The sequence below is a fragment of the Felis catus genome, chromosome C2 (genome assembly GCF_018350175.1).
Source record: "Felis catus isolate Fca126 chromosome C2, F.catus_Fca126_mat1.0, whole genome shotgun sequence".
Lineage (NCBI taxonomy): Eukaryota > Metazoa > Chordata > Mammalia > Carnivora > Felidae > Felis > Felis catus.
The window spans coordinates 127,283,932-127,297,865 of NC_058376.1; the positions used below are offsets into that span (position 1 = coordinate 127,283,932).

Here is a 13,934-nt window from a genome sequence, read left to right on the forward strand (position 1 = left end):
TCTGGCCTGCCAGCTATCTATGGATAGGTCTGTTGCAAACCTGATCTGTCTTCCCTTGTAGGTTAAGGACTTTTTTTTTCCTTGCTGCTTTTCCTAATTTTTTCCTTGCCTGAGTATTTTGTGAATTTGACTATGATATGCCTTGTTGACGGTCGGTTTTTGTTGAATCTAGTGGGAGTCCTCTGTACTTCCTGGATTTTGATGTCTGTGTCTTTCCCCAGGTTAGGAAAATTTCCTACTATGATTTGCTCACATAACCCTTCTACCCCTTTTTCTGTCTCTTCCTTTTCTGGGACCCCTATGATTCTGATGCTGATCCTTTTTCAATGAGTCACTGATTTTCTAATTCTTAATTTCGTGCTCTTTTGCCTTAGTCTCCCTCTTTTTTTCTGCTTCATTATTCTCTATAAGTTTGTCCTCTATATCATCCTTGTCCACCCTTGTCCACCCTTGTCCACCCTTGTCCACCCTTGCCACAGTGGCATCCGCTTGAGATTGGAGCTCAGTTATAGCATTTTTTATTTCATCCTGACTAGTTTTACTTCTTTTATCTCCACAGAAAGGGATTCTAATCTATTTTCAAGTCCAGCTAGTATTCTTATTATTGTGATTCTAAATTCTGGTTCAGACATCCTGCTTGTATCTCTGTTGATTACGTCCCTGGCTATCATTCCTTCCTATTCTTTCTTTTGGGGTGAATTCCTTCATTTTGTCATTTTGAAGGAAGAAAAGGAATTAATAAGGTAAAAAAATTAAAATTGAAAAATTAAAAACAATGCACACAAAGAAAATCAAATAAATGATCCTAGACCCTAGGTGTGTTTTGGTCTGTTTGTTGAAAGGAGCTTGTTAGATTAGAGAAAAAAGGAAAAGATAAGAAAAAAAAGAAAATTTGAAGATATGTATATAATTAAATAGAATAAAATGAAATGATGGAGGTAAAATAGAATTGGAAAAATTTACAAAAATGTAAGGAATGTAGTAGAAAAAAAATAAAGAAAAATATATTTAATAAAAATTGAAAATAAAAATAAATTTTTCTCTCTTTCTGTATTCAGGAATAAGAAAAGAAAAGAAAAGAAAAAAATTGAATAAATGGACCAGCAAACAGACTGAAAAATCAATTTAAATTACAGGGGTTTCCCCTAGAAGTCAACTTTATAGTCCGCAAACTAAGCAGGTGTAGAGGCTTGTGGTGTTCTTGAAGAGCGAGGCCGGCCATTTGGGCGCGGCTTAGTGTAATGGCTCCGTTCTCCACTAGATGGCGCTGCTTAAGTTTACTGGGGTAGATTGCTATGGCACGTGTGGGCAGGTATGCGCATTCGCGGAAGAAGCTAAAATGGCGTCACCCACCTATCCAGTCTTTATTATGGGAATTCTGTTCTCCCCGACCAGCAATCACGCACCCATCCCTTGGCTCCGGCTTCTGTCCACTCACTGCTTTTACACTATCCGTGACCAAGCCGTGAGGTTACCAGGCGGCACCTCCCTCCTGAATTTAATCTCAGATGCGGCTGTGTTTCCCGACCCCTCACTTCTGAGGGACTGCAGCTTTGACCTGCTCAGACCTTGTGGGGGAGGGTCTCATGGGCAGTGGCCGGGTGCCTGCCCACCCCCAGGAACATTCACGGGGCCTTGCTGCTGCTGATACCCAGAGACTGCGGCTTGGTGCCTGCCTGCCCCAGAAAAAGTTCACGCAATGTGGTAGCAGCACCGTTTCAGGATTATGGAAAATCACAGGACACATCTGGCACCAGGCTTCCCCTTAACGTCCTTGTTCCAACACCAGCGAATGTGGTTGTTCTCCAGGGTGTGCTGGGACCTGCTGCAGCCACCCCACAGCCTCTACCAAATGTCCTCCCAGCAGGCGAACCGCCACTCCCCATTTGGCCCACGGACCCCTCGGACTTCGCTCTCTGCTCCTGGGGATTCGCCCTTCCCACCACAGCACCGCCAGGTATTGAGCTGCGGAGTTTCAGACTCTGCTTCCCCCCTGTTTATAGAGTCTTAACGGAATTTAAAGCATCTCCTTTCTCCTTTCTCCTTTTTTTTGTTCGGTCCCTTGTGTACTCTTTCTTTTCCCCCCAGCTGCTTTCAGGAGAGGGGGATGCTTTCCAGTACTTCCTCCCCCCATCCCCCTCCGCCGCCGTCTCCATCCTCTCTTGGCAAGCAAAAACAGCTCCCTGCCCTCTGTGGCTTCTCTCTCCCCCAGTTCACTTCTCCTCACCACATACCTGCTGAGTTCTGTGGTTCAGGTTGTGCAGGTTGTTGTGCTAATCCTCAAATCAGTTTTCTAGGTGTGCAGGATGGTTTAGTGTTGATCTGGCTGTATTTCAGGGACAAGAGATGCAAAAAAACCTTGCATGCTATTCTGCCATCTTGGCCCCTCCCTCTCTAGAAGTAGTAATCTTTGGGGTCTCTTTCTAACTTGGAGTTTTATAGAATTATGCTTCTAGGAAAAGCTGATACTGGATTCTGGGTACCCCGCTTGGAAAGAATCTAGGATGAATCCGCCATGTCCCTTGCAGCTTTCTATGTGAATGCATCTTATTGCCTGTTGTTCATTTAGTTGGTCAGTGTTGTCTCCTGTGTGCCAAGCCCCAAGCAAGGTCATGTGGAGAAGAGGGGGATCAGAGAGGCTTCTGTCCTCGTAGAGACAAAGCTATAAGAGGGAAAGACTGTACACAAATAGTAGCTATGATGAAAAGTCATCAAGGTTAACAATGTGTTAGAGAATAAACAGCATTATGGGGTTCAGGAGAGCTTGGACAGCATTGTGAAGGCAACAAAGAGATACTGGAGGATTTTAAACAGTGTAGTGACATAATTATGTCAGATAAAGATTGAGGAAAGCTTTGGAATGTGGTGGCATTTCACTTGGTCTGAGAAATAAGGAATAAGGTTTTTATAGCTGGTGAGTGAGTAGGGGGAGGGTATTGTAGCAGGAACGAATGCTGGGAAAGCAAGAGAGTAGGTGTTAAGAGAACAGCCGATTTCTTATGAGAGACTTGGTAAAACCCCTGAACAACTAGCCTGGAAGCCATCTAGATATGTGCATAGAGCAATAGCATAGGTTTTACAGTTCATTATTGAAGGACTCTTCTGGATGACTCTAGTGAAAGAGCCCTTTAACTGAGAGAAATGAGAACATACAGTCCTACAGCTGTGCTTTAGGTGCTTCTCTGTCACCATGGCATCCTGCTTCTCTGGGCCTGCCTTCCCTGGAGTAGCCCCATAATGATGATGCACCAGTCTCATGCTTAAGTACCAGGTTCCAGCATCTGTTCAACTGAGGGGTCCACTTTCAGGATCTGCCAGCTGCCTGATTATTTGGGGGTCAGTTTTAAAATTGAGAAAAGAGCAGGAGAGAGAGAGAGAGAGAGAGAGAGAGAGAGAGAGAGAGAGAGAATTCCAAGCAAACTCTGTGCTGTCAGTGTGGAGCCTGATGTGGGGCTTAATTTACTAACCATGAGATCATGACCTGAGATGAAGTCAAGAGTCAGAAGCTCACCTGACTAAGCCGCCCAGGCATATGCTTTCTGATTTGCAACTGCTTTGGTAATAGGAAATCCCATTCTTGGCCTGCATCTTCCTTTTTTTAGAAATCACATGATGCTTTCATTATCCATACAAATAGCACCACTCTCTGCTTTGCTCCAGAAGCTATGGTGCTGGCTCAGGAGTGTGTCCTAGACAGAACTCAGACCTGCCAAGTTAACCCCTGGCAAAGAGAGATGATGACCTTTCTTAAGGTTTTAACCAAGGGGCTGGCTGGTAAATAAACTATAGCCAATAGCAGCAGAGAAGGCAGCAGGGAATCAAAATGTCTCTGCACATTGACACAGGCAATGGCCATCATTTGTTACCGAGTTAGAACAACCTCTTGACAACCCTGCCTTCTATGAGAGGGCTTATAGATTGAGATTTCAGAGACTCAGCATCTTGAAGAGCATCTTGAAGTTAGTTAGTCGACCTGAGAAAAGCTCTGGCCCCAAGTTTCATCCTATGTTTGACCCAACCTTGCAATTTTAATTGAAAAACCATGATTTTCCACACAGAAGTCACAGTCACTCCTTCATCATAAATCAAGTGACTAAATAGGAATGACTGCTTCTAGATTCTCTATTTTATTCAATCTCTCTACCTTCTAGATATCTGAATTTCATAGGCCAGTAATTTTTTAACTTTTTTTTTTTTTTGAGAGAGAGCATGAGCAGGGAAGAGGGGCAGAGAGAGAGAGAGAATCCCAAGCAAGCTCCACACCCAGTGTGTAGCCCAACATGGGGCTAGATCCCACAACTATGAGATTACTACCTGAGCAAAATCAAGAGTCAGATGCTCGACCAATGAGCCACCCAGGTGCCACTGTTTTATTGTTTTTAACAGGCATAATACTTAGGCTGCTAGTTCTTGCTTTCTAAGTAAAACTTTTTTGGAGTATAACTTACAAAATATAGTAAGGAAAAAGTACAAGTATACAGCTGATCAATTTTTACAAAGCAAATGCATTCAGTCATCCACCACTATGATATATATATTATCAGCACTCTAGAAGCTTCTCTTATGCTCTCTCCCAGTCATTTATTGAATGTTGTATCCATTGAACCCATTTCTGTTGGATTCGTTAATGGGAAATTGCTGGTTATAGGGCATGCATATATGCAGCTTCAGTAGATATTGACAAGCATTTCTGCAAAGTGGTTGTATCAATTTCTACTTCCAACAGTTGTTTGTGAAAGTTCCGGTTGATCTACCTCCTTGCCAATATTTTGTCAGTCCTTGTCATTTTAGCCATTCTGGTGGGTATGTAGTTGCAGCTTTTGTGATTCAATTTGTATTTTACTGTCCACCATTATAAACTTTTTCATTGAAAAGAGTATTATAAACTTTCCATGTTTGTTAGCCACTTCAATACTGATCATCCTGTTCAAGTTTGTTGCTTACTTTTTGTTGCGTGGTCTGTCTTTAAAAAAATTAATTTGTAAATATATGTTTTTACAGATGTAAGATAGGTGATATAACTATACATATATAGTATATATTTGATATACCTACACATATCAAATAAGCATATTGGAAATACTTTCTCCCACTCAGACTTGCCTCTCACATTATAGTATATTTAAATGAGCAGAAGTATTTAGTTGTAATGAAGTCAAATTTATCAACCTTTTCCTTCATGTTTAGTGTTTAGGAAGTATTTTCCTGCCTCAAGGTCATGGATATGTTCTCCTATGTTATCTTCTCTAACGTGTTATTGTTTTACTTTTCAGATTTAGATCTGTGATCCATCTGGAACTGATTTTTTTTTTTCGTAAATGGTGTGAATTGGGGTCAAGATTCTTTTTTACCCCTAAAGGGATATTCAATTGGCCTGGCGATATTACATTAAAAGACCACAATTTCCCCCACATAAACCACAGTCACACCTTTGTCATAAATTAGGTGACTAAATATAAACAAATTTGTTTATAGACTATTTTGTACTATTGACCCAATTATGCATATAGGTAGCATGCCACACAGTCTTACATGTATCGGCTTTCTAAAAATCTTGCTATTTAGTTTAGTAGTGGAAGTACTCTAATTTTTTGTCTTGGCTCTTTCTGGCTCTTTGCCTTTCCACATCAATGTTAGATTCAGCTTGTCAGTGTCCACAAAGATACATTTTAATTCTACTGTCACACTCAACCTGTCCAAGATTTATTATTTTTCCAGTCACTATTCATTTTGTTTTACCTACATATTTATTCTTTTGGATTCTCTTTACTCATTTCCATTTTTCCTGTTTATATATGAGGTCATTTTCCTTCTGCTATAGAACCTCATTTAGCATTTATTTCTTTTAAAGTGAGCCACCTAATGAAAATTGCTTGCTACTAACAGTCTTAAATGTCTTTATTTTTTTTTTTATTTTTGAAGGTTATATTTGTTGGGTACATATAATCCTGGGTTGAATCTTTTCTTTCATGATGTTAAAGATGATTTTTCAGTCTTCCTTTTCCATCATTTCCATTAAGATTAATCTGCCAGTTTTATTGGGTTGTTTATTTCTGATTGTTTCCCCAGATTTTCTTTTCATTTTAATTGTGAAAACTTTCCTATTTTGTGCATAGGCATGCTTTTATGTATATTTAACCTGTCTGGGGTTTATAGAGATTCTTAAATCAGTGGACTGATGTCTTTTAATCAATTTTGGCCATTTTTTCTTTCAATATTGCTTTGGTATCATTCTCTCTTTTCTTTTTCTTTTCAGATCTCAGTTATACACATGTTAGACCTTTTAAACTTGTCCTGTATACTGTATGTACTCTCTTCTATATTTACCATCCCTTTTTCTCTCTGTTTCTCTTTGTATATTTTTATTGTCCTGCTATTTCCAGTTCATTAATCCTTTCTTTTGCTATGTCTGGTCTGCTGTTAAAGTCATTTTTATTAAATATTAAATAATTAAATATTCATTTAATTATTCATTTTTGTCATTGTATCTGTCAGTTTTAAATTTTCCATTTGATTCCCTTCTATAGATTCTGATAAGATTCTGATAAAATTCTCCATTCTCTATTTTCTTGAAAATATTAACAACTAGTTGTTTTAAAACCTGAATCTGATAATTTCAAAATGTTCATTTGTAGGTTTGTTTCCATTTTTTTTTTCTCCTCTGGTTTTGGTAATTTCATACCAACTCTTGTCATGCTTGATTATATTTTATGGAATACTGGACGATGTATAACAAACATTGTCTTTCTGTACAAATGAAAAATTGTAGAGATTCCGTTTGATATTATTTTCCTCCACAGAAGATTCAATTTTCTCTTGTCCAGTAGTTAAGGGCAGGTAACCTCAATCTTATAATGCATAAAAATGTTTCAAAACTTGGTTTCATGCTTTGGAGGGCTCATCTGTTCTCATTTGCCTTAATCCTGGGGCAGAGCATTTTGGAGGTCTCAACTGAAAACATGCTTTGTTTATCAGGACTTCTCTTTGGTGGGCCCAAAACTTTGAAATAAACTAGCACCAGTACACAAACTAGCATTTGGTCACCACCCCCCCCCCCACTGGCCTCCACACTGGCTTCTCTGAGGATGGATAACCAATTCCCATCCATTGGAAATTGTCTGCTAATAGACCTAGGTCCACACACAGGAATTACATCCCGCCTTTGCTATCTCATAGTCCACCTCCATCCCATCTTCATTTCTACTCAGTGGAACTATTCTATCCCACCCTTCCAGGATATTCTCATTCTATCCCACCTCCATTCTATACCTGTCTCTGCCCTATACTCTATGATTAGTTGAGGAATCTCATTCATTTAGTCTCTTCCTATGACCCTTACTAGCTTCAGGGAACCACCCAGATTTCTGTCTCCCAGATACACAGTGCATTGGACCAGGCCTTGGGGAGCTGCCTTTCTATATATCACTGTGAGATGCACTTGGGTCACAGCAAAAATTGTTATCTGTTCCCCTCCAAGAACCATCAGTATCATCCCCTGAAGTTCTGCTGTTCCACACATCCCTGGTTACAGCAGTCACTGGCAAAAACCAAACCTTCCAGGGCATCCATAATCTCCTATATTCTCATTGCCGAGCTGTTTTGTATATCTCCCAATCAGACCCAACATCTCTGCCTCTCTTTCAATTCCTCCCTCTGTGCCTTCTTGAACACTATGCAATTATGCTTTCCTGTACCCCCATGTTTTCTCAGAACATTCTTTGCATTTAGGGAACCAGGTTGCCCATTTAGACATTAAGGGGCAGAGGCAAGCCATTCCTGCTATGCCCTACCTGAATTCCTGTCTCACAGGATTCAGCATGTAAAATAACTTTTTTTGTTTTACACCACTAAATTGTGAGTGGTTTATTATATAGCAATAGGTAATCAGAACAGAGCCAAGCCAGTCCCTGGAATATAAATAACAGTTTTATGCTAAGGAGTCATACATTTCCACACTAAGCCTAAACTTCTTTTCTGAGCCACAGATTCAAATATCCAACTGCCTACTTGACATTTGCACTTGAATGTCTAACAGCTATCTCAAGTTAATATTGAATAATCTTGAATTTCTGACCCCTAAACCTGCCCTTACCTCACTCCCAGTCTCCTCATTTTAGTGAATGGCAAAAATCTCTACTTTGTCTTTTACCCCCACATCCGGCCATTTGCAGGGTCTGCCCACCTGTGTTCACTTCCAGAGCTCAGAAACCTCTCATCTTGCACCTGTGTTTCTGCAAGAATCTCTAACTGGCCACAGTGCCACAGAACTCAGTCTTCCTTGCCTCTCCACCTTGCTGTTCACTGAGTGATTATTCTAAGATATAAGTCTTGTAGGCTCATTGCCCAGGCCTAAAACACTTTGGTGGTTCCTCAGTGCTTAATACAATAAAACTCAAAGTCCTTGTATTCGCATGTGGGAAACTTCATAATCTGATCTCTTCATGGTCTGAGCCCAGCCTCCTTATCTCCATCCTGCTTTGCTCTAGCTATACAGAATTACTAGGTTCCCTGAACATGATGCTGTCTTTCATGTTCACCATTGAGCCTTGTTCATGTTATTCATTTGGCCTGGCATTTCCCCTTCCTCTTCTCCTGCCAGGTACTGGAAAATTATATCCTCCTAGATTGTGCTCAGATGCCACCTTTTTGTCATGCAGTCTCTAACCTCTACTACCTGAAATAGCTGGAAGCTACTTCCTCATTCCATTGTGAATTGCATACTCATGTCATAGTACATTTAGAAAGCAGAGAGGCAAAAAATCAATACGATATTTTCAATTTGTCTTGCTTCCTTCTATTTTATCTCTGTGTCTATTTAATGTGTATGTATATGTGTGTATGTATTTGTAATTATAGCCTTTATGCAGTTTGTATCCTACTTCTTTCACTTAACACAGTATCAACTAAGCATTATTAAAAGAGTGAAAACCTGGGGTTCCTGGGTGGCTCAGTCGACTAAGAATCTGACTCTTGGTTTCAGCTCCTGTCATGATCTCACAGTTCATGAGTTCAAGCCCCACATTGGGCTCTATGCTGATAGTACAGAGCCTGCTTAGGATTCTGTCTCTCTCCCTCTCTCTCTGCCCCTCCCGATTGTGCTCTCTTTTTTTCTCTCTCCCAAATTAAAGAAATAAACTTTAAAAAATTTTTAAAAAGAGTGAAAACCTGAAAACAATACAAAGACTCAAGAGTAGGGAATGGTTAAGTAAGTTATATTATCATCTTGTTATGAAGTCATTACAAGTTATGATAATAATCATATTCATGAGCCAAAGCATGCAATATTAAGATGTCAGTTATCCCCAAATTGACCTATAGATTCAACACAATCCTAATCAAAATGCCAGCAGGCCATTTGTTGAGATTGACAAGCTGTTTCTAAAATTTATATGGAAAGGCAAAGGACCTAGTATAATCAAAACATTTTGAAAGGGAATACAATTGGAGGACTTATATTACTTGATTTCAAAACTTGCTATATATATATTATATATACAGTACATATATATATATAATATATATATATTGCTCTTACTATATAAAGCTATAGTAATCGAGACAGTGGGATATTGATACAGGGATAGACATATAGATCAATGAAACAGAAGAGTCTAGAAAGAATTCTACATATATATAGTCAATTGGTTGTCAACAAAGATGCCAAGGTAATTCAATGGAGGAAGTGTAGTCTTTTTAACAAATAGTCCTGGATATCCATATGCAAAATGATGAATCTTGGATCTCAGACAATAAATAAACATTAATTTGTGATATACCAGAGACCTAAATGTAAGAGCTAAAACAACAAAACCTTTAGAAGAAAACTGTCTGTAGCCCATGGTTACATTATGGCACAAAAAGCACAAATCATAAAGTTAAATTGAACCTCGCCAACGTTAAAAACTTTTTTTCTTAGAAACTCAAATGTGAATAGGCAAGCCATGGAGTAGGAGAAAATAGTTGTGAAACTGATGTTTGATATTTGATGAAATGCTTTTATCAAGAACATATAAAGAATTTTTACCACTTAATAATAAGAAGACAAATAACATGACTTAATAACGGGCACAGTATTTGAACAGATATTTTACTGAAGAAGTATGTGAAAAGCGTTCTGAGCACAATCAGTAACTGATCTGACCCCAGCCTCCATTCTTAAGTTAAAGCCACAAAGAGCTATCACTGCACATGTGTTATAATGGCTGCAATGAGAAGAATGAACTACCAAGAGTGGTGAGGGTATGGAGCAACCAGAGCTCTTATTCATTGCTTATGGGCTTGCAAAGTAGTGCAGCCACTAGGAAAACAGTTTGGCAGTTTCTTAGAAAATTAACAAACGCTCAAAATATGACCCAGAAATCCCACTGCTAGGTATTTATCCAAAAGAAATGAAATCATATATCAATACAAAGACTTTTATGTGAATGTTTCTCTGTAATAGCCCCAAGTTGGAAACAACCTACATATCTATCACTGGTGAATGGATACTGTGGTGCATCCATATAATGGAATTCTACTCAGCAATAAAAAGGAACAGACTACTTATACATACAATAGCACGGACGAATCTCAAACATTGTGCCGTGTGAAAGAAGCCAGATACAAAAGGTATAAAATGTGTGATCCAACTTACAGAAAATTGTAGAAAAAGCAAAGCTATAGTGACAAAACAGATCAGAGGGTGCTAGGGTCTGGGGACTAGGGAAGGAGACTCTGAAGGAGTGTAGGGACCCTTTGGGGTGATGCAAATGTTCTGTATTGTGGTTGTAATGTGTTTATGTGACTGTGTATGTTTGTTAGGTTTGATTATGTAGTTCACTTAAAACTGGTGAATTTTATGAATCATAAAATATACCTTAATAAAACTGATAGAAACTTAGAAGTTCACTAAATCTGGGGTTACAAATATGACTAGTAACAAGGAAGTTGTAGATTGCTAGTCTTGTTACCTCGTCTGTAATTTGTGCACATTAGTTTTACCTTTTTATGGGCAACTATTATTGGTTTGCATGCCTACTTCTGCTGACTGTGGGTTCTTCAAGGCTGCAGCTTTGTTTATTCATCTTTGTATTCCCCTAGGACTCAGCCAGGGCCTAACACAGAGTATGTGCTCTATAAATGTTCCCTCCATTCAATCAAAAAATATTTATTGCGACAAATGTTTAATGATCGTCAGTTCAATAATTACTAAACCTAACTTACATTGCTGCTCACCTCTTTGAGTCTGGTGGGACCTAGTCCTCGCAGGTGCTGTTCTTGGTGGAAAGCTGTAAGAATGAGGAATTTATTTTACTTTGCAAACACTTGTATAGTGCTTGTTCTAAAGGCTTTAAAAACATTAAATCCTTGCAAAAACCCTAGAGCGTAGGGAACATTATCATTATTCCCATTTTTCAGAAGAGGCAGCTGAAGATGTTAAGAATTTGCCCCAGTTTACATGTCGAGTAGATGGTGAAGGCAGGATCTGAATCCGGCTACAAAGTCCGTCTCTAACCTACTGTACCTGGGCATGAAATGAACCCATGTTGGTGATGTTTGTCCTAGAGAAGCCCCTCTGCAGACATAGCCTCTTCCTGACTATGCCTGCTATGGTCACCCCTTACCTAGTCCTGCTGCCTTCTGTTTTCATGGTGTTTAAAACCCTTACCCTCCCTGCTTTCTGGCTCTGGCCCTCTCTTCTGTGGTCCCATTCTCTGAGAGTTCACTCCTTTCAAGGGAGGGTTAGAGAGTGAGGCCCAGGGCATTCTCTGGGTTGGCCTCAGAACCCTGTCTGGGCACCTGACTCCGTGGATGGCCCCAGTGGGCACAGCCAACCTTCCATTGGCTGGCCATCTCCTCAGTCTATTCCAGGAGTCTGGGGTCAGACAGTTATTGCTGTCCATGGAGGGTCCAGGGACCTGCAGTTAGTCAGACCTGCTCCAGAGAGGCTGAGTTGATACAGGGAGTGTTGTGCCAGAGACCAGAGCAACATCCCCTTCCTCCCCAGAACTCAGGGATGGCCGGGCTGCTCACTTAACATCTTGAGGATTTGGAGAAGCAGTTAAGACTTTGCTAGGAAGAATCTATTTGAGGGAAGATAATGCAATGTTTGTGCTCTCCTCTTAGCCAAAACATTCACATTCATTAAAAATGAAACCCCACCTCCTTTTTCTCATTGTAAGCACTTGCTGCCTTCCCCCTTCCCCGATGCAGAGTGTGCGTGTGTTTGGGAGGGAGTGGGTATTAGTAGGAGGCTGGGAGTGTCGAGTCGACAATCTCGCAGTGTAATAATGGAGCAGGCAGATTCAGTGACGCCCAACTCAAATTAGTCATGAGTAAATGCATGATCATCAGCGTTCCAGCACTAGGGGATTCCTCCTATTTAGCAAAGGAAGGTGTCACAAACAACAGCTAAGAGAGAACTATATTTCAAGTTGGGGGAGTGCTAATTTTTACTTTTTTTTTTCCTAGAAAAAGATTATAAAAACGTAAAACAAAAATATTCAACTTGAAAAATACTTTGTAATTATATGTCATAAAATAATTAGGTCATGGCAAATTAGCACAAATGTTTACAGCAAAATTGCCATGTAAAACATTATCGGTAATATTATGCTAATTGCTACAGAAGCAAAAGCTGATTATGTTTCGGCAGGATTAAAATTTGCCACGTCTGCATTTCTCTCCAGCTTCCCCAGTTTTCCATGAGGGTACCAACCTTATGATTACCATAGGTGCTGAACTGCCCATCTTTGAGGCCCTGAATCTATAAAGGGAACTTTCTGAAGACTAGGCTAAGACCATCTGTGTAAAAGAATTCATGAAAGTGCTCTTGTAGTCCAGTGGAAGCTCTCCAATTCTCCATGCCCAGAATGATCCCTTTTGGGGGGTGGAGCCTGGGGGGTTGCCCAGTGTGCTCTGAGAAGCAGAGAAGACATGGGGTTGGCTGCAAAGGATCTCAGAGGAGGTCCCCTGGGCTACCTGGCACTTCTCACAGTTGAATGTGCACACCAATCTGTTAAAATAGAGGTTCCTTTTCAGCGTGTCTGGGGCGGGGCCTAGGATTCTGCATTTCCAGCAAGCTCCCAGGGAATGCTGGGTGCCAGCGGTCCACAGACTGCACTTTGAGTCACAAAGCCCTGGAAGAAATCTTGTCTGGCGTTGCAAAATCAAATGTATTTGGGAGCCAGGTGGGCAGTGAGTGATGGTGACAATAACAAGACAATTTGGGATAGCAGAGCCTATGACAATTGGAGAGGGCAAGTTGGTCCATTAAAGGTGTTCAAGGGCAAGGGAAAGAGGCAGAGGGGTAGAGGAAGCAGAGAGGGAGGCAGCACCCTGCTAGCTGGATCGATGAGTCTGAGACCTTGATTCTAACCCAAGCTAATCCTGAATAAACTCAGGTCTGAGGACCAGAAGTGACTTGTCCAAAGCCCACTGCTGGCTCATGGGCAGCCGGGGCCCAGTTCTTCCTGCTTCCTAATGGTAACGGCAGCCTGTGCTGGACCTCACTTGACTGGGAGACAAGACGGTCGAAACTTGGGGGAGCACACCTATGTGTGCTCGGTGCTCCGTGTCCTCCAAGAGGGCCAGGCCTTCCTGCTGCTATATAGTAGTGTCCTAAGCTCCTCAGGAGGCTCCTGCCACTTCCTATTGTGACAGGTGTTCACAGCTCCCCAGTCAATGGGAAGTTGTCTGTTTATCTTCTGCCTTGGCCTCCTTGAAAGGCCTTGGGCCAGTTGCTGTCCTCCAGGCCTCAGTTTCTCACCTGCGAAATAGAATACCAAATACCAGGAGTAGCAATGTTGGGGAGAAGTGTCTTTCTGACCCCCTAAGGAAGGCACCCGGTCAGAGGAGCCCCCTCTGTCCAGGTGAAACCTCACAGAGGCTCGCTTTCTGGGCTGCTCACTGCTGCAGAGAAGTCACCTGCCTGCAGGGGCGGGGCTCTGGGTTAG

At 40.9% G+C, this 13,934-nt stretch overlaps 1 long non-coding RNA gene across 1 annotated transcript in view; it reads left to right on the forward strand.

Annotated features, from left to right (window-relative positions):
* Positions 1-1,339: 1,339 nt before the first annotated feature.
* Positions 1,340-13,934, forward strand: part of LOC123380122 — a 173,611-nt gene continuing 161,016 nt past the window's right edge. Inside the window, exon 1 of the long non-coding RNA XR_006585477.1 lies at positions 1,340-1,957. This is a non-coding gene — a long non-coding RNA (uncharacterized LOC123380122). The remainder of the gene's footprint in view (positions 1,958-13,934) is intronic.